Source organism: Coenobita brevimanus, chromosome 38 (assembly GCF_032717465.1).
Source record: "Coenobita brevimanus isolate Jiangsu-jjx chromosome 38, ASM3271746v2, whole genome shotgun sequence".
NCBI lineage: Eukaryota > Metazoa > Arthropoda > Malacostraca > Decapoda > Coenobitidae > Coenobita > Coenobita brevimanus.
Genome location: NC_136991.1, coordinates 7658331 through 7676855, shown reverse-complemented (window position 1 = coordinate 7676855; position 18525 = coordinate 7658331). Strand labels below are relative to the sequence as shown.

At 42.4% G+C, this 18525-nt stretch overlaps 1 non-coding gene across 1 annotated transcript; it reads right to left on the bottom strand.

Annotated features, from left to right (window-relative positions):
• Positions 1-1631: 1631 nt before the first annotated feature.
• Positions 1632-1704, bottom strand: TRNAV-UAC (transfer RNA valine (anticodon UAC)). The gene has a single exon. It is a non-coding gene; the product is annotated as a tRNA-Val (tRNA).
• Between the last annotated feature and the right edge of the window lie 16821 nt (positions 1705-18525).

The following is an 18525-nucleotide window of genomic DNA, read 5'->3' as shown; positions in this document are numbered from 1 at the left end:
CCTTACTGACCTAATCAGTTCATCGGCCCTTCACACTGTAAAATTGACAAAAGTTTGATCAAAATCCATTGAAGGTTCAGGAAATATCGGGTCCACACCCATATGGCCTTGACCTTTGCCCCCTTGACCTTCCTGACCTAATCGTTTCATCATTCCATCATACTTTACCACTGACAATAATTTGGTCGAAATCCGTCGAGGGGTTCAGGAGATATCGCATCCACACCCATATGACCTTGACCTTTGCCCCTTGACCTTGCTGACCTAATCAGTTCATCATTCCTTCATACTTTATCACTGACAAAAGTTGGGTCGAAATTCGTCCTGGAGTTCACGAGATATACCGCCCACACCAATATGACCTTGACCCCATGACCTTGTTCACCTAATCAGTTCATCATCCCTTCATACTGTATCACTGACAAAAGTTTAGTCGCATTCTGTTGATGGGTTCAGGAGATATCGCTCCCACAAGGACAAACTAAGTCGAATGACCTTAACCTTTGACCTCTTGACCTTGCTGACCTAATCAGTTCATCGCCCCTTCATACTGTATCACTGACAAAAGTTTAGTCGAAACCCGTTAAGAGGTTCAGGAGATATCTTACCCGCAAGGGTAAACTAATTGGACCCCATATGACCCCCACCTTTGACCCCTTGGCCTAGATGACGGTCCTGATCAGTTCATCATCTCCTCATACTGCATCACTGACAAATGTTTGGTGGAAATCTGTCGATGGGTTCAGGAGATATCACGCCCAGAAGTGTTGGGGACGCACGGACCCACTCACGGACGGACACACCAGTCACTCCTCCATCGTAGGTGGGTGGAGGCTTAAAGAGAAAGCGAAAGTAAAAAGGGGAACATTTAAGGATAGATAAGAAGGTGAACGAAGAGGAGGTATTGTAAGAAGGGCTAAAAGGAGAAGAAAAAGAAGACAGAAAATAAAAGGAGAAAGAGAGAGAGAGAGAGAGAGAGAGAGAGAGAGAGAGAGAGAGAGAGAGAATGGAACTGAGGAAACTTGACAGAAATGGGAGAGACAGGAAGAAGAAAAAGAAAAGAGAATTTTTTTAGCCATAGAATAAGAGGAATGAGGAGACGAAAGAAAGGCTCTCCCACGCCCACGAATCTCTTCAGCAAAAAGTGTCACAAAAAGTTGGCAAGAAACACTGTGCCACATAAAACATTCACAAATATTTTGCGGGAAAGCAGAAAAGTTAGGTATACGAATATAACATCTCATTGTAACCTGAAAGAAAGTGCAATTATTTAGTTGTGAAGGTTTTAAACTGCAATGAGATATACCTAGCCATTTCCAGAGCTCCTAATTACTCGTAACTAACTCATTCATTGCTTTGTTTTCAAACTAGTTTCTTCATTTCTTAATGAATCTGAGTTTTTCAAATAACCCGAGGACACGATATATATTTCCTGGTACCAGACGAATTCATTCAGCTTAGCAGAGCATGGTAGTAGTGTAGGAGTTAATGAAGGGTATTATTTATGTCTTTAGTTAAATAAAACCATCTAGTAATATCAACAAAAGAGTAGGAAAGACGTCCTAGTAATGGAAGGGTGAAGTCCTTTACTAAAAATACTTGTTAAAATTCCTTGATCAATTAAAATCCACTGCTCCCGCCAGGGCTCGAACCTGGGACCTTCTGCGTGTAAAGCAGACGTGATAACCACTACACTACGAGAGCTACAAGAAGATTTAAGAGTTAAAAGTTGTTTATTTGTGTTGTAAGTGAAGGAGAATGGCTACTTGGTACCTCTTGCTTAGCGATTTATTTTGTATTTAGCAACTGAACATTTTCTTGTGTGTTATGTATATAGTTTTTTAATAATGACGTTGCTCCCGCAACAGACAAGAGGATATTGAGATGGAATGTGCAGTATAAATCTCCAAGACAGATAGGTCACGAAATCTCCACTATCCATTTAAGACGCGGATGTATATTGTGTCATTCTTGATTCTTCCTGATGGGTTCATTCACCTTAGAGGAGAGGGTCCAAGTGGATGGACTAGATACACCTTTGCCTTCATTACACCCCTTCACTACCAGGGCCTTCCCCTAAGCCGAATAAAATCGTTTGAGAGAACAAAACTAAGTTACTAAAAGACGCCATCGTAGTGAAGGCGCTAAGGGAGTATTCTTGTTAGATATGGTCTTTGCAAAACATCTTCCTCGGTGACTGATTTACTACATAACTCCATAATATCCTTATCCTTGTCTACATATATATATATATATATATATACATATATATATATATATATATATATATATATATATATATATATATATATATATATATATATATACATACATCAGCAGGTGTGCCCGGCATTGCCGGGCCAAAAAGACGAACACTCTAATCCAATTTGTTCTAGTTAAGTCTTTCTTTCTACACCAGAAAGACCATGTACCTCTTATGCATTTCTAGTGGGATTATAAGAGGTCCAGGAGCTTTACGTTTCAGCTTTTGCAGACTAACGCACAGTATTTATGCGCACTTGTTTACTATTACCGGTGACCTCAAATGGCATCCGACCGCTGAGATCAAATGATCTCCGATCGGTGACTCAAATGCCCTCTTAAGTCAACCTCACATAGCCTATGTCCGAACTGAAGGTCATGTGAGTATTCATGCCGAAAATTGGGCTGCTGGGTCCAGTCGTTCGAGCGTGTATTACCGATGACCTCAAATGACCTCCGGCCAGTGACCTCAAATGACCTCATAGGTCAATGTCACATAGTCTATGTCCGAACTGGAAGTCATGTGAGTCTCCATGACAAAAATCGTGTTGCAAAGGTTCCCAGCGTTGCCCGGGGCAAAAAGGCGAACACTCTACCGGTGACCCCGAATGACCCAGATCTGAATTTTGACCCACCTAAAACCATCCTTGGGTCACCCTGATTCAGAATATATATGGGTCTGGGGGTCTCTGGCCCTTGGTTTGGGCGTGATTGAAGGACGGACAAACAAACATACAACGCGGCTCTTATAGAGAGAGAGAGAGAGAGAGAGAGACTGTGTTTGTGCGCGCGCGCGGAGGGGGGAGGGGGCGTTTTGTATGTACATATGTATTTTTACCTCTTCCTACAACAAAACTAATTTATTAAACTTTGGCTTAGAAGAAATTCTAATGACTGATGTGCCGCATTGATGACTTGATAACTCTTGCTACTGCCTTGATTAGTTTATTAAATCTGAGGAAACGTCTCTTACCGATAAGGTTAACAAACAGCTATCACTAACCCTTTGATTATCGAGACGTAGAAGGAGAAGGAGAGAAGGATGAGGTAGAAGGAAGGGGAATGGAAGAGAAGGAAGAGGGAGGAGGCGAGGGAGAGAAGGAAAAAGTGGAGAGAGGAAGGACATACATCTCTGAGGAGGAAAAGGAGGAAGACCAGGATTAGGTCAAAGATGGAGGAGAAGGGGAAAGGAGAGGAAGAGGAAGAGAGAGTAAGAGGAGAAGGAAGACGGGGAAATGAGAAGACTAGGAAGAAAAGAAGAGGAGGAAAGACAGAGAGAGAAAGGGAAGATATATAAGAGGAAGAGAAGAAGAAAAAAAAAAGAACTGGAGAAGGAGGAAGGTAGGGACATGGTGAAGAAAAGGGAGGAGGAACTGAGAGGGAAATAAAGAAGAAAGGAGAGAAAGAAAGATGAAAAGGAAGAAGGAAAAAACAAGGAGATTAGAAGAAAGGGGGAAGAGCGAGAAACAGAGAGAGAAAACCAAGGATGTAGAAAGAGGAGAGGGGAGGATCGACATCTTTCAAGAAGAAATGGGAAAGCTATACAAATGCAACAGATTAGACTGCATAGAGAGAGAGAGAGAGAGAGAGAATAACACGAGAAACAGATATTTATGGACCAGAAGAAGGAAGAGGCGGAGGCCGAAGATGGAGGAGATGGAGAAAAGTGAGAGCAAGAAAGAAGAAAAATGAGAGAGAGAGAGAGAGAGAGCGCAGTCGTCTAGGATAATAAGTACTGTATAGACAACACCTTTTTGGATGGAAGTACTTTAATAGCACTATATCCAGCTTGCACCCGGAGGACAAAATAAATCGCTAGGGGAGAGGTGCTACTAAGCCTCCTTAGACACTTGGAATACGGGCATCATAACCAGCTCTTTTTTAACTAGATTCCTCTATAACCTTCTCAGTTCTCGGGCTGGTCAGACTTTTAGACTAAGTTCGTTTCCCCCACCATCCCTGATTATCCAGCAAAACAATTAAGTACAGTACCTGGATGTAAATTTGATTGCTACATGTCGCTCTGTAAAGGAAGATTGGTCCTTAGAATATCAGCCATAAACTTCAATGACCTTCCGTTCAGTCGACAGTCATCAATCGTAAGTTTCCTTCATCTAAATACCTTAAGAATATTTCAAGACTACCGGGGGAATAGTGGTTGAGTGGTAAACCAGGCGCCTGACAACCTACGTGTGCCCTGAGTCTGGGTTTGATATGGCAGCTGTGGCGGACGTATAGAGTGGGTACAATGCGCATTTCCTTTCATATGCTAACATGCTTGCACCCTGACAGTTCACACACACGCCAAGTACAAACACCGACACACACACACACACACACACACACACACACACACACACACACACACACACACACACACACACACACACACACACACACACACACACACACACACACACACACACACACACACACACACACACACACACACACAGCCATTACAACTCTTCTACTTTAATATACACCAGCCTCACCCCAGACACTCCTTCCTGATTAGTGCCTTGAAATTTGTAACTATGTTTGTCACTGTTTCCGAGAAGGTCTGATCCTGCACTGAACCTCTAATGGACTGATGAAGATTCACACTAAATCTCGGTGGTTTTCTTTGCTGCTTCATTACACTGTTTGGAAATATTTTCATCCTTTCAGTCTGATGATGTGTTTTCTTTTTAAGTGTTACTTTCTTGAGACGATTTTATTCAGCATTAGTGAGTCCCCTGTAAGAGAACGGATTTAAAAGTGCTGTATCAAATTCCTCTACTTCAGAAAGTCTCTTAACTTGAAGAAAAATCGCCTGAAGTTAGCAAGAACAAAATAAGACGTCAGCAGCCTGAAGGCCTTGGTTTTCAGCTGGTAGTTCCAAGAACTACGACGCGACGGGTACAGTTTTTCACACACACACACACACACACACACACACACACACACACACATATATATATATATATATATATAGCATATATATATATATATATATATATATATATATATATATATATATATACAGTACATATAATGTAAAGCATAGTGACTCATTCACATTCATTGATTCTATTCCATTTTTTTATTTTTGTCTTTTAACTTATTCATTTGTTTTTATATTCCACTAAGGTAGCGTAAACTTTCCTTTCGTCCGTTCCAGTAAATATTCATGTCAGTTTTTCTGTGCTGCTTTCTTCTTTTCACTTTCCCAGGCTAGTTTCGGCTGGAGGGTTTGATGGGTGGAGGAGAACCCTCATTACTATACTTGTCTTATTTAAGTGGTTATTAGAGCAACCGAAACGGACGAGAACCCTTTCGTCTATGCAGTAGGGTGACAGAGCACAGCACCAAAGCTGTGTTATAGCCACAATACAATTACACACATTGTTGGAAAGCACATGAAAAATTTTTGGTGTTACTTAGGCGACTGAAAAAATTCACCGTTGCTAAAGAAAAGAAAAGAAAAAAGAAAGAATAAAAGAAAGAAAAGAAAAAAGAGAACGTCAGCTTCAGCACCAAACTTGTGTTGTTTTGATAACTGAGCTACAACGGATACATGCACGTCGTCGGAAAGCGCATGAGAAGTAAACGGTGCTACATGGCGGAGTTTTCTCAATTTTCACTTCCATGTTGGTGAAAATATTATTATTAATAATAATAATCATCATCATCATCATCATCATAATATCAAATTCAGTTCCAAAGCAAAATTTTCACAAAAAGTTTTGAAGTTACAGTAGAGGGACGCACATGGTTGGAAGGCTAACGGAAAAGCAATGTGTCATATACCTAAGTGGCTTTTCACAAATTCTCCGTGTGCACTGATCTTAGGCAAGCGGGATGGCACACTTCCTGTTGTAGCTAAAATAACACAATTAGCAAGTTTACTCGTCCGAACGCGTTCCACACATTCAAATGTGGACTGCTATAACTATGTAGTCATAGGTCCGCATTCTCGTACGGTAAGGAGGCTCTCTAACTCTTCTTCCCGAGCTATTTACTTTTTGGATCTGGTTGGTTAATATAATTTTTTACCTTACTTATGAAGAGTCTGGCGATATTAGAAGGATCTAAGCAACGCAAAAGACGAGGGTAACGTGTGATAAGCAAAATAAATAATTTAGAAAGAGGTATTAGGGACCTTCCATAACCGACAAGAATGCGGATCATAATCTTGTAGGAGTTGCATAAAAAAAAAAAAAAAAAAAAGCCGACCACAGTTATACCTTTTTCTTATGCTGTGTTTTTATTTAACAGGTAAGGATTGGTGCCAGTATCTCCTCGCGTCACTTCGCTGGAGATCCCCGTCTTATGGCAGGATCAACTCTTCATGTCTTCGTTGGAGCACCTCTTCGGCATCATCTCCATTTACGGAGTGGGTGGTGAGTGTTGGAATCTCATTGTTGGTAGGCCGGTTGGACCTTGAGTACTGGTGGTGAGTCTGGGTGATGAGTATTGGTGAGAGACTTGATGCAATTGGTGGTGATAATTGGTATGAGCATTGGTGAGGAGTACTGGTGACGAATATTGATGTCCTGTATATTGGTGGTGATAAGTGGTTGATGAGCATTGATGAGCATTGATGGTGAGTACTGGTGACGAGTATTGATGTATACTGGTGGTAATAATTGGTTGATGAGCACTGATGGTGAGTACTAGTGATGAATACCGGTAATGATTATTGTTAGTGAGTGTTGGTGATGGGTATTGGTGATGAGTATTGGTGGTGAGTATTGTTAGTGAGTGTCAGCGATAAGTATTGGTGATGCATACTGGTGGTGATTATTGTTAGTAATTACGGTGTTGGTGATGAGTATTGGCGAAGGGTATTGGTGATGGGTGTCGGTGGTGAGTACTGGTGGTGAGTATTGGTGGCGAGTACTGGTGGTGAGTATTGGTGGTGAGTACTGGTGGTGAGTATTAGTGGCGAGTACTGGTGGTGAGTATTGGTGGCGAGAACTGGTGGTGAGTATTAGTGGCGAGTACTGGTGGCGAGTATTGGTGGCGTGTACTGGTGGTGGATATTGATAGTGAATGTTGGTGATGGGTTTTGGTGGTAAGTACTGGTGGTGAGTAATGGTGGTTAGTATCGGCTGGAGTGTGTGGGAGGAAGAGTGGTGGCGGAAGTAAATATTGGACTAGTACTCTCGTTAAGTTAGGGGAAGTTGTAACACCTCTCCCTCAGCGACTTATTTTGCACGCTACGCCTTGCTATTTCCTTCAGGTTATTTATGGCTTTTTAGTATCGACATAGACTGCATAAATAACTTGCAAGAAAACCGCGTTACTCTCCTCTGTTAGGTTATTTATGTCTTTAATATCGACACAGACGGGATAAATAACAAGCAAGGTGAAATTAACGAGTCACATAAAGATATAAACTGGTAAGGATGAGGTACGAGGGAGAATATAGACGCAGGTGATGGGGAGGGAGTGAGGGAAGAGGGGAAGAAGAGATGACACAATGGCAGAGGAGGGAAGGAGAGGATCTGTAAAGGGAAATTGGAGGGTTGGGTAGAGATGGTAAGGAAAACTAGAAAAAGCAAGGGAAAAAATTTATAGGAACGGAAAGATGGAGACGTGGTGGTTTGGCAGGGGAGTGAGGGACATCGGGTAGCAACTGCAGAAAGGGGAGATGAAACAGGATGGGCGTGAGGAGGAGGAAGAAGATATTGCAGTGGGAAGGAGAGGTGAAACAAGAAAACGTGGAGGGGATTCGGGAAGAAGATAGTCGGTGGCAGGAGAGAAAACAGATGGAAATGAAGGGAAGGGGAGTTGAGACGGGATGGGACTGGAGGGAAGGGAAAATGAGGTGAGATGGGAGAGGAAGCAAGAGGAGATGAGATGGAAGGGAAGGGAAAGATAGTAGAGAGGATGGAAGAGGGAAGGGAACATGAGATGAGATAGGAGGGGAGAGGAAAGAGAGGGCTGATGGGAGTAGAGGGAAGGGGAGATGAATTCGGAGGGGAAGCAAGGGGAAATTTTATGAGATGGGAGGTGAGGGAAAGAAGTGAGATGGAAGGAAAGGGAAGGAGAAATGAGGTAGTGCGGGAGGGAACGGGAAATGAGTCAGAAAGAAAAGGGAGGGAAACGGGAGACGAGTTAGGAGGAGAGGGAAGGAAAAGCGGAGATGAATTAGGAGGAAAGGGGAGGGAAGAATATAAATAAGATAGGAATGGACGGAAGGAGAAACACGACGAGACGAGATAGGAGGGGAGGGGAGGGAGAGGGAGATGAGATGAAAGAGGAGGGTTGGAAAGGAGACAGATGAGATGGCAGGGGAAGGAAGGAGAGATACTGTAGATGAGATGCCAAGGGGGAAGAGTCGAGATGAGAAGGAGGGAACGATAAGACGAGATGGCTAGGAAGAGAGATGAAAGGTGCTTCGGCAGTATGTGGTCTACCTGGATGTTGCTGATTTACTTTATGATCTGCCGGCCCTTCCACTGTCATGGTACAAATAAGTGTGATTGCGTTAGGTTGGATCTAGTTTCTGTTAGGTTACGTTGGGATGGGTTAGGTTAGCTTAGGTTGATTGGGTGAGGTTAGGTCCTTTGAGGATAGGATAGGTCTGATTAGCTTAAATTAAATTATATTAGGCTAGATTATGTTACGGTAGGGTAGCGTAGGTAAGTTTAAAGTAGGGTAGGTTGGACTTTGAGTAAGTTAAGTTGAGCTAGGATTAGGTTCCCTGTATTTTTTTTTTTTTTTTTCCAGTGGCAGCGTGTCAGTGGAGAGGTGGAATGAAGTATGGATTGGCTTTCAAACGAGCTCGTTAGCTCTTGCTATTATTGTGATTATTAGATGGCTGGCAAGTACCCCATAAATCAGTCAAAATATCATTTAACACATCAGGAGTTACATACTTGTGAGGCAGTCGCAACCCTCTTGAAATACTGATTATAGTTCCGGTAATCGGGAGATACTGTATGGGTCAACCAATTCCTATAAGCTGAGTTTAATCCCCCCTTCCCCTTATTTTCACCAGACCAATGATTACATGTAGTAAATTAACAATATTGTTTACCAAAATAAATGCAATAAATATCGTACTTTAATGTTATGTCGAAAAAAAAGTTATATTAAAAGTGCATTTTTTTCCATTTGTTCAAATAGTCGAAGTGGCAGTTTCTCAGTGAACCACGCCCCCTTACTCCCCCATTTTCCAGGGAGCTGGATCAGGCCCCGTTTTAGAGAGTGCAATAGTGCAGAATGTTTGTTCTTGTGATTCCCAGTGTCAGCATTCTGTCGAGGTGTCCTTGCAAACATAGATTCTGTCGCCTAGAAATCGAAATACTAAAACACCCTACGCAGTTTCTCCAGGCACCTCTCATCCTGCATTCCAAAATTATTGCATACCTGTACCCATGTATAAGCACTGGATGCGGCGGATCACTTCTTCAGTAACGAGGTGTTCCTCGTCCATAGAGATCAGTTGCCCTTTAAGATTGTAAATCACGGTTAAAACGATTACAGTAGAGCCGCCCTCCTATGCCAGGCGTGTACAAGCTGTCCATTACAATATATACAGTACATACAAACCTATCAAGAAATGGCTCCAGCCAAACCCTTGGGAGAGAGAGAGAGAGAGAGAGAGAGTGAAATTTGTGAGCCAGAAGAAAGAAGATGGAGAGAGACAAGGGAGGGAGCACGCTGAAAGAAGGAAGAGGACGGAAAACAATAATGGATTATATATGCAAGGAGGTCAAGGAAAAGAAGCGAAAGATATCTGTGACGCAAAAGAGAGAGAGAGAGAGAGAGAGAGAAAGAGAGAGAGAGATACAGAGAGACAGAGACAGAGACAGACAGAGAGACAGACAGACAGAAAGAGAAGACAAAGTTAAGGAACATTTGTGGGGAAGTGGGGAGGAAGGATGTGAGGAAAAATGAAAGAAACCTGGAAAACAGCCAGGGTTGAGACACAGAGAGACAGAATTGGATGGGGAAGAACACAAACAGAGATAGACCGCATATTGAACTGAGAGAGAGAGAGAGAGAGAGAGAGAGAGAGAGAGAGAGAGAAAGGGGGGGGGGAGAAGGACACAAAAAGAGACAGACCGCACACTGAACAGAGAGAGAGAGAGAGAGAAATGGATGGGGAAGAGCATAAACAGAGACAGACCGCATATTGAACTGAGAGAGAAAGAGAGAGAGAGAGAGAGAGAGATGGACTTGGAAAGACACAAACAGAGAGAGAGAAATGGGCGAGGAAGGACGCAAGTACACACACACACACACACACACACACACACACACACACACACGGAAGGACGGGGAAGGACACACACAGAGATAGGCCGCGGATCGAACGGAGATAGAGCGAGGGGAAGGGGTGTGGGGGGGAGACAGGACGAGACGTGAGTGGAAATAACACACAAACGGGGAAGGAGCCACATAAACAGACAGGGAGACTGCACTGAGGGAGAGCGCATTCCTCCACTAACACGTATACCAGACAACTCAAATCTCCACCATATCCACAAACTTTCATTTAAATCCACTAATAACATTTTGAGGGATCTTTTGGGCAATTAAAGTTAAAAAGTCATGAACCAGGACTCCACCTCAGATCATCACCAAACTTTAATCAGCTCTTCCTTTGCCTGTGGTCCACATCTAAAAAAAAAAATAATAATAATAATCTTTCTAATTCATCGATAACTTTTTGATATACCTTGTGGGTAACCAGAGGCGAATACATAACCTATTCCAGTTTTCGTTGGCGAGGGTAATAAGGGAAGAGAGAGAGAGAGAGTAGAAAAGGAGGGCTATTTGTGGAAGAAGAGAGGTTATTGGAGAAGGGGGATTTGTAGGTAATTGGGGGAGGGAAGGAGGGATTAGGGAAGGTATGGAGGATAGGATAATAGGGAGGCGAGGGAAGGAAGGGAAGAGGAAGGGGATAATATTAGGGAAGGAAAAGAAAGTGGAAGTAAGAGGTTTTGCAATAATTTTGTTCTCTCTCTCTCTTTCTCTTTCTCTCTCTCTCTCTCTCTCTCTCTCTCTCTCTCTCTCTCACACACACACACACACACACACACACACACACACACGCAAATCAGTACAGTAGTATTTATAGTGGTAGCAATACAAAACCTTAACCCTTCATCCTAGATCGTCATGAAATTCATTTTTCCTAACAGACAGCCGATTCTGATGCTGTTTAGGGAAGCCCTCTTGTAGTGATGGTGTTCGTTATGGTCATTTATAACCAAACAAGAAATAAAAGTCCCTCCTGAGGCAAATATATGAGTCAATATGTCCCCAGAATAATTTTGATATTTTCGTTAATACTGAGCAGACTGAAGTGAAATCTGGCATTTACTTTCTTTAATACACTTAAGTCACATTTACACCAAAATTTGAAATTCTCCTCCTTCAGCAGTCAGTCACCATCATCATCAATATCCGGACCTCCTTTTCCACCCTAGGGCAGGGTGAGGAGTAGCAACGTCCAGCCAGCCCAAGTTTGCCCACTCCAATGTGTCACGTTTCCATTCACTCATCATTTAAGCCCCCGGAATCCTGGCTCTATCTGATACGCCAGAAACTTTCACCACATTCTGTAGCTTCGCATAAACGTATCCGATAGTCAGTCCGAACTCTGTCACGTTAAAAAGGGGTGTCAAATCTCTGATCATTCACTTTTTCTCACAACATTCATCCAGCCAGCGCGATCTCTTGTCAGTCCTCTAGCCTTACCGACTGTCATATCTCTCTTCCTCACACACTCATCCACCATATCCCTCCACCTTCTCCTTGGCCTATCTCGCCTTCTTCATCCTTCAGATTCGCTCAAATATACCTTTTTCACCAGTCTATTGTTATTCATTCTCTCCATCTGACCAAACCATCTCAGTACACTCTCGTCGATTTTGGTGTCCACAGACTTCCTCACTCCACATCTTTCACGTATCACTTTATTATGTGTCCTATCCACCCTCTGTACTCAACATACATTCCTCGGCAGTCCCATCTCCGCTGCTCTCACTCTTGTCTTTTCATTTTCATGCCACGCCATAGTCTCACATCCATATGTTAAAGTTGGCACCAACACTCCTTCATGTATGCCTCGTGCAGCTGCAAAACTCAAGCCTATGTTTCTTGTCAAGGCCTTCATAGCACCAACTACCTTCCTTCCTTGTGTCTCTCTACTCTCCACTTCTTTTGCACATTTTCCTCTCTTGTCTATTACTGTACCAAAGTATTTGAACTCTGTCACCAGTTCCAGTCTCTCTCCATTCACTGTAACCTCACGCTGGGAGTCACCTTCTCTCTCGATTACCATCACTTTTCTCTTTTCTACATATACTCTCAAGGCACGACACACAGATATCAGCAAAACTCTGCACTAGTCTACGAAGCTCTTGTCCGGTATTTGCAAGTAGTACTGCATCATCAGCATACAACAAAACTGAGATATTCCAGTCATCACCATTCACTACCAACGCCATCCCTTTCTCCATTACTCGTGTTTTGACTTCTCTCATCACCCCATGCAGATACATATTGAACAACCATGGGGACACCACACAACCTTGTCACACGCCCATACTGATCGTGAACCATTCACTTAGATGTTCGTTTACCCTTACAAATGCAATTAAACATAATGAAACCCAGTGTACCAAACTAACGAATTATTAGCCCAGTTCATCCCCTGGGATGGCTGTGGTCTCCCTAGTTGTGTTTTCTCTTATTTAAGCAAGCATGTGAAGTTGTTTTCTACATCCCTTTCCTCCTAGGTCACCCCATAGCCAGAAAAAAAACAAATGTGTTAAGCTAGAAAAAAACACAAAGAACGCATACGTCTGCCAATGCCATTGCCGCTAAGAAGGATCCGGAACCTTGGAGATATTTTGTGGAATACATAGAATCCGGATTCGTCCCCAAATTTAACCAATTGTTCCATGACCCATGGCCCACTCTTCCAAAAAATTTTATTTAAATTCATTGAGAGGAGCATGTGGTTTCACATGGAGAGACAAACTGACAACTGAAGAAGTGATGGAGCGTTGTGGTATGAATGTGGATGTGATAGAAAGCGTTAGGAGAAACACACTGAGGTGGTTTGGCCATAAGGAGAGGATGGAAAGAGAGAGACTGACGAGGACAGTGTATGTGAGCGAGGTGGAAGGGGGGAGAGGGAGGGGGAAGCCAAGGATGAGATGGAGGGCTGGAATGGAGAGGTATATGAGAGAGGGGGGTGTGAGCTGGGAGCAGGGCAGTGAAATGGCGGGGGACAGGGTGATATGGAGGCGATTTGTTTGTGGCCATCCCATACGGGATTAAGGCGTCTGGCAATAGATATATTGAACAGTGAACTTTTTGAGATATTATACATAGGATCCGGATCCGCCAGCAGATTTAATCAATTTTTTCTTAGATTTATCGTCTGGACGAGCAGACTGATAGACAAACATAGGTGAATATATAACCTCCTGCAACTTCGCTGGCGTAGGTATTTAGGAGCATTATAATTATGCGTATATGTTTTCTTTTATCTCAGCAAATGTGTGAGGCTTGCTTTTAAATTCCCTTTCTCCTAAGGAAACCCTGCACCCCCTCCCCCCCCCAAAAAAACAAAAATATTGAGTTAAACTGCTCCACTTAAGCTGCAGACTAGATACCTAAAATCCATCCTAAACAATTTACCAACACAAAGCTCCAGGTCCAGATTGAATTCCTCCAGTTGTTTTGAAAAAGTGTTCCCCTGAACTTGCTCCTGTTCTTGCTAAGTTATTCAGACTGTGCATACATACTTCTTCATTCCCTAATTCTTGGAAAAAAGTCAATATCCACTCAACTCCGAAGAAAGGAAGTTCTTCTGACCCCTTTGACTATAGACCAATAGCTGTCACATCTTCTCTTGGTAAAGTATTTTAGCTGGTAAAGAATAGTACATAGCTACACGTCTTCAGTCCAACAGCTTAATCAGTGATGGACAGTATGGTTTTCGCCAAGAAACATCCGCTGTTGATATACTCAATCTCCTGACTCATACCATCCATCACTCAATTGACCAACATGGAGAAACTCATGCAGCAGCCCTTGATATTTCTGATAGAGTAGGGTACGGTTCCCTAATATCCAAACTCCCTTACTATGGCCTACCATCTTCTCTTCGACTGATTTCCTCATAGCTTAGCGACAAAAAGATAAAAGTAATTGAAGTATATTCCAATTTTCATTCGATTAATGTCGGCGTGCCATAAAGATCAATTCTGGCTCCAACTCTATTCTTGCTTCATATTAATGATATCATATCTGTCACCCATAATCCCATCCATTGATTTGCAGGTGACTCAACACTTCATAGTCCATTCACACTTAAACACCCATTCACAAAGTTTATAACTTTAACTCGGAACTCAGTACATCAGTCTTCTTAAATCAAGACTTTAGATCACTGGATGGGGACAAAATAACCTTGTCTCATTTAATACCAAGAAAACCAGATATATCAGATTTACTAATAGATATTGCCTAATTCCTATATTACCTTCAGTGCTACTAAAATTCTTATCTGAAAAGTACTGAAATTCTCGGTGTTTCACTTAAGAATGCCCTCAGCTGGACCTCTCGTGTTAGATCATTTGCTAAATCCGCTTCAGAGAAACTTAGGTTATAGTACAGAGTTCGCAACATCTTCACTGAAGAGCAGTTAGCTATATAATTTACAAGAGTCATGTGCACCATCAGTTGGAATATTGCTCACCCTTGTGGAATGGATGTGGAGGGGCTGCGCTAAAACAGTTGGACAAAGCTGTTAGAATTATTAATAACCCTATTATTACAAGTGAAATACCTCCCCTACAAGTAAGAAGGAATGCCACCTCCCTTGCATTATTTGACCGATACATTTATGGCAAACGCTCAGATGCAGTTGCATTCCTTGTGCCACCTCTCCGCGTCTTCCCCGGGGCTACACTGACATCTTGTAGTAATGAAAGACAAGCATTCGCGAGCCGAATGCTAATCGCCCGCCAGAATATGCTGTTGACCAAGTCCAAGATTTTGGCCATATCCTGATACCCTGAAGGTTTCATGTTGGTAGCTTAAGCCGTTGATGAGATATAATGGTGCTAAAGGTGGGCCTTAAAAACTAGTTGACCATTGGCAGCCATTTTCGTGACCTTGCCCTTGACCCCGAGCGCCCATTTTCGAACGCGGCCAAAGTTTTGGCAATATCTTGATGCCCTAAAGGTTTCATGTTGATAACTCAAGACTTTCATGAGATATAAGGAGAACACACACACACACACACACACACACACACACACACACACACACACACACACACACACACACACACACACACACACACACACACACACACACACAGAGGAAGGCAAAAACATTATCGCTCTGCTTTGTAACGGTGGATGATAATAACGCGACTCATACATCATCGGGCTAAAAGGACTAATGTGAACCAATTATACAAAGGCAAAAGGAGACTATATATATAAAACCTTCAGTACAAAAGATTCTTGTTAAAGATCAATAAAATCGTCTGGTGGCAGCAAGGGAGACTATAAAGTGTAATTGTACTAATGAAGTTGCCCACTTCACTCTGATATTTTTTCTTATTCCTGCTACCGACAGACGATTTTATTTATCTTAGAGTGACTTGAAGATCTAGAGAATTTAATTTACCTTCCATCAATATCTTCACAACACTGAATAGAATCATCTGGTAATAACAAGAATATATAGAAAGTAACATCACCAGACTAAAGGGGTTAAAGGAGTTCGCTTCCATTACCCTTACTACATAAGGTCCTTCGTAATGTGAATAAAATTACATGGCTGTAGCAAGAATGAAGTATAAAGTATTACGGTATTAAGGAAGTGCAAGGAGATCATTTCTAATCCCTTTACTGCTGACACAGTGCATGATGAAAAACAAATAATAAACGATATAAGATACAGGCCCACCCTATGGCTAATCCTGTTATCCACACACGTACATTAAAATCGCCCATTGTGCGGTGTTTGTAGGTAGCTTTCAAGTTTCGAGCAATGTCATGAAAAACAGGTACATTGTTCAGTAATTTCTTAGCTTATCAGACTTAATAGAATGTCTACATTTTTTCAGTAACTTGTTTGGTAGTTAGATTTCATAGAATGTCTCCTAAGAACAGATCCATTTACTCGATATCATATGAAAACAGAGCTGCTTTATTACTCATAATTCTCAAACCTGCTTGACAACGAGGAACTAAGGAAGGAAGGGGGACTGTACCTTCTCATCATTGCCACATGTCTGAATTTTGCACTCATTTCCTCTTAACCACTTTTTCACACACACACACACACACACACACACACACACACACACACACACACACACACACACACACACACACACACACACACACACACACACACACACACATGGACATGCACTCGCCTTTACATATTGCTTTTTGCCTGACACATTTGGACTCATTCCCCTTTTGAACATTGATATAATTCATCTACGTCCAGCGCCCAGAGTCAGAGAGTTTAATTTGTCCAGTGTTACCCTCACTGGATGTAGACAACGACAGTGACGAGTCCGGTTATTAGGGGATATAAGTTGTCTGTCCATCTGCCCGTATGTACTGTATGTATTGTAACGGTCGGCTTGCACACTTCCGGCATAAAGAGCAGCTCTACTACGCACGTTCAAGCCTTGTTTTATGGGTTTTGAAGGGCAACTGATCCCCAAGGCCGAAGAACATCACCTGCTGGCACAGGAAAAGTGACCCAACCCCCCAAGGCTTCATGCATGGGTGTATGTGTGCAAGGCTTCTGCAGTGTAGGGTGTGAAGTGCAAGTGAACACTGGACACCGTTGTAGGGACTGTGTTTGTGAGTGAGAAAGCCTGTTTATAGTATCGAAAAAACCCATAAAGGGTACGAACACATTAAACACATGCTAACACACAGTGCTCTACCCTCTTAAATATCAGCCCATGAAGGAGATTGAAGTTTCTTCAGGAGAACTGGTACACGCACATGCTACCACCCGACCGCCGGAGGCTCCACCTTCCCTTACTGTATCGAAATGGAAACATAATTCGCGCAAATACACTACCTATAACCTCTGTAGTGTCCCTTAAACCAGTAAAGTTTTAAAAATCAGCTCGGTATACCTTTATTTTCTTTCCCCAGTGCACATCACGAAGGCTACAACAACATCCAGTAAACAAATCAATACCAGGAGGCCGTGTCTTGTATTTCCCCCCGGCACAATACGGCGGACGCGAATTTTCTCATTTACATTTACATTACAGTTTTCCGATATCGCAATTTAGTCATTCGAACGTTTTCCAACCGGTTGTGGCTGGGTGCACTGATGATTGGGTGGATTGGGCAGGTGGAGGGAAGGAGGGTGAATGGAAGCAGAGGTTTTGGCCTGAGCGTGTTTTTCATGGAGAGAGAATGGATATGGAGTTTTGAAGGGGGTAGAATGTGTGTGAGTTTGAAAGTGGAAGGAAGCGTGGTAGGCTAAGATTATAGATGGATGTGGTATGAGTGAGTGAGAAAACGAGGTAAGGAGGTTAATGACGCTAAGGAATTGAACGATGAATGAATGAACTATGTGCTGAGGCGAGCATGATTAGGGAGGCAGAATTACATCTATAAATAATATGTGCACATGGTTATGCGTGCCAAATGGAGCCAGGAATCCAAGGGCTAGAATATTGCGTAAATGAATGTGTGGCTCATTTCACTAGCTATGCTTCTAAGAGTTCTCTCTCTCTCTCTCTCTCTCTCTCTCTCTCTCTCTCTCTCTCTCTCTCTCTCTCTCTCTCTCGCTCTCTCTCTCTCTCTCTCTCTCTCTCTCTCTCTCTCTCTCTCTCTCTCTCTCTCTCTCTCTCTCTCTCTCTCTCTCTCTCTCTCTCTCTCTCTCTCTCTCTCTTGATATTACCTTTCCTAATCTCTGTTAAGAGGGAGTAAGATGTGAAATAATAATATTAATGTTTTTTTTTTTTTATCTCAAACCATAGGTAACATTTATATATATGGCACCAACACACGGCATCGTTATGTTCAGTAGATCCATTTTTGCTTTCTTTCCATTGTACTGCTTTGACCTCACTTGTATTCCTTTGCGTAGCGATAGTAACCTTTATGGACACGTCCCCCTTTGAACCCTTTCGTACTCTTTTTACACAGAGACAGTGACCTCCATCAACACTTTATATCAGTAGGTAGATTTACATCGGCTATAAATGAATTAACTAGAAGCTTTTAATTGGACAGCAAACCC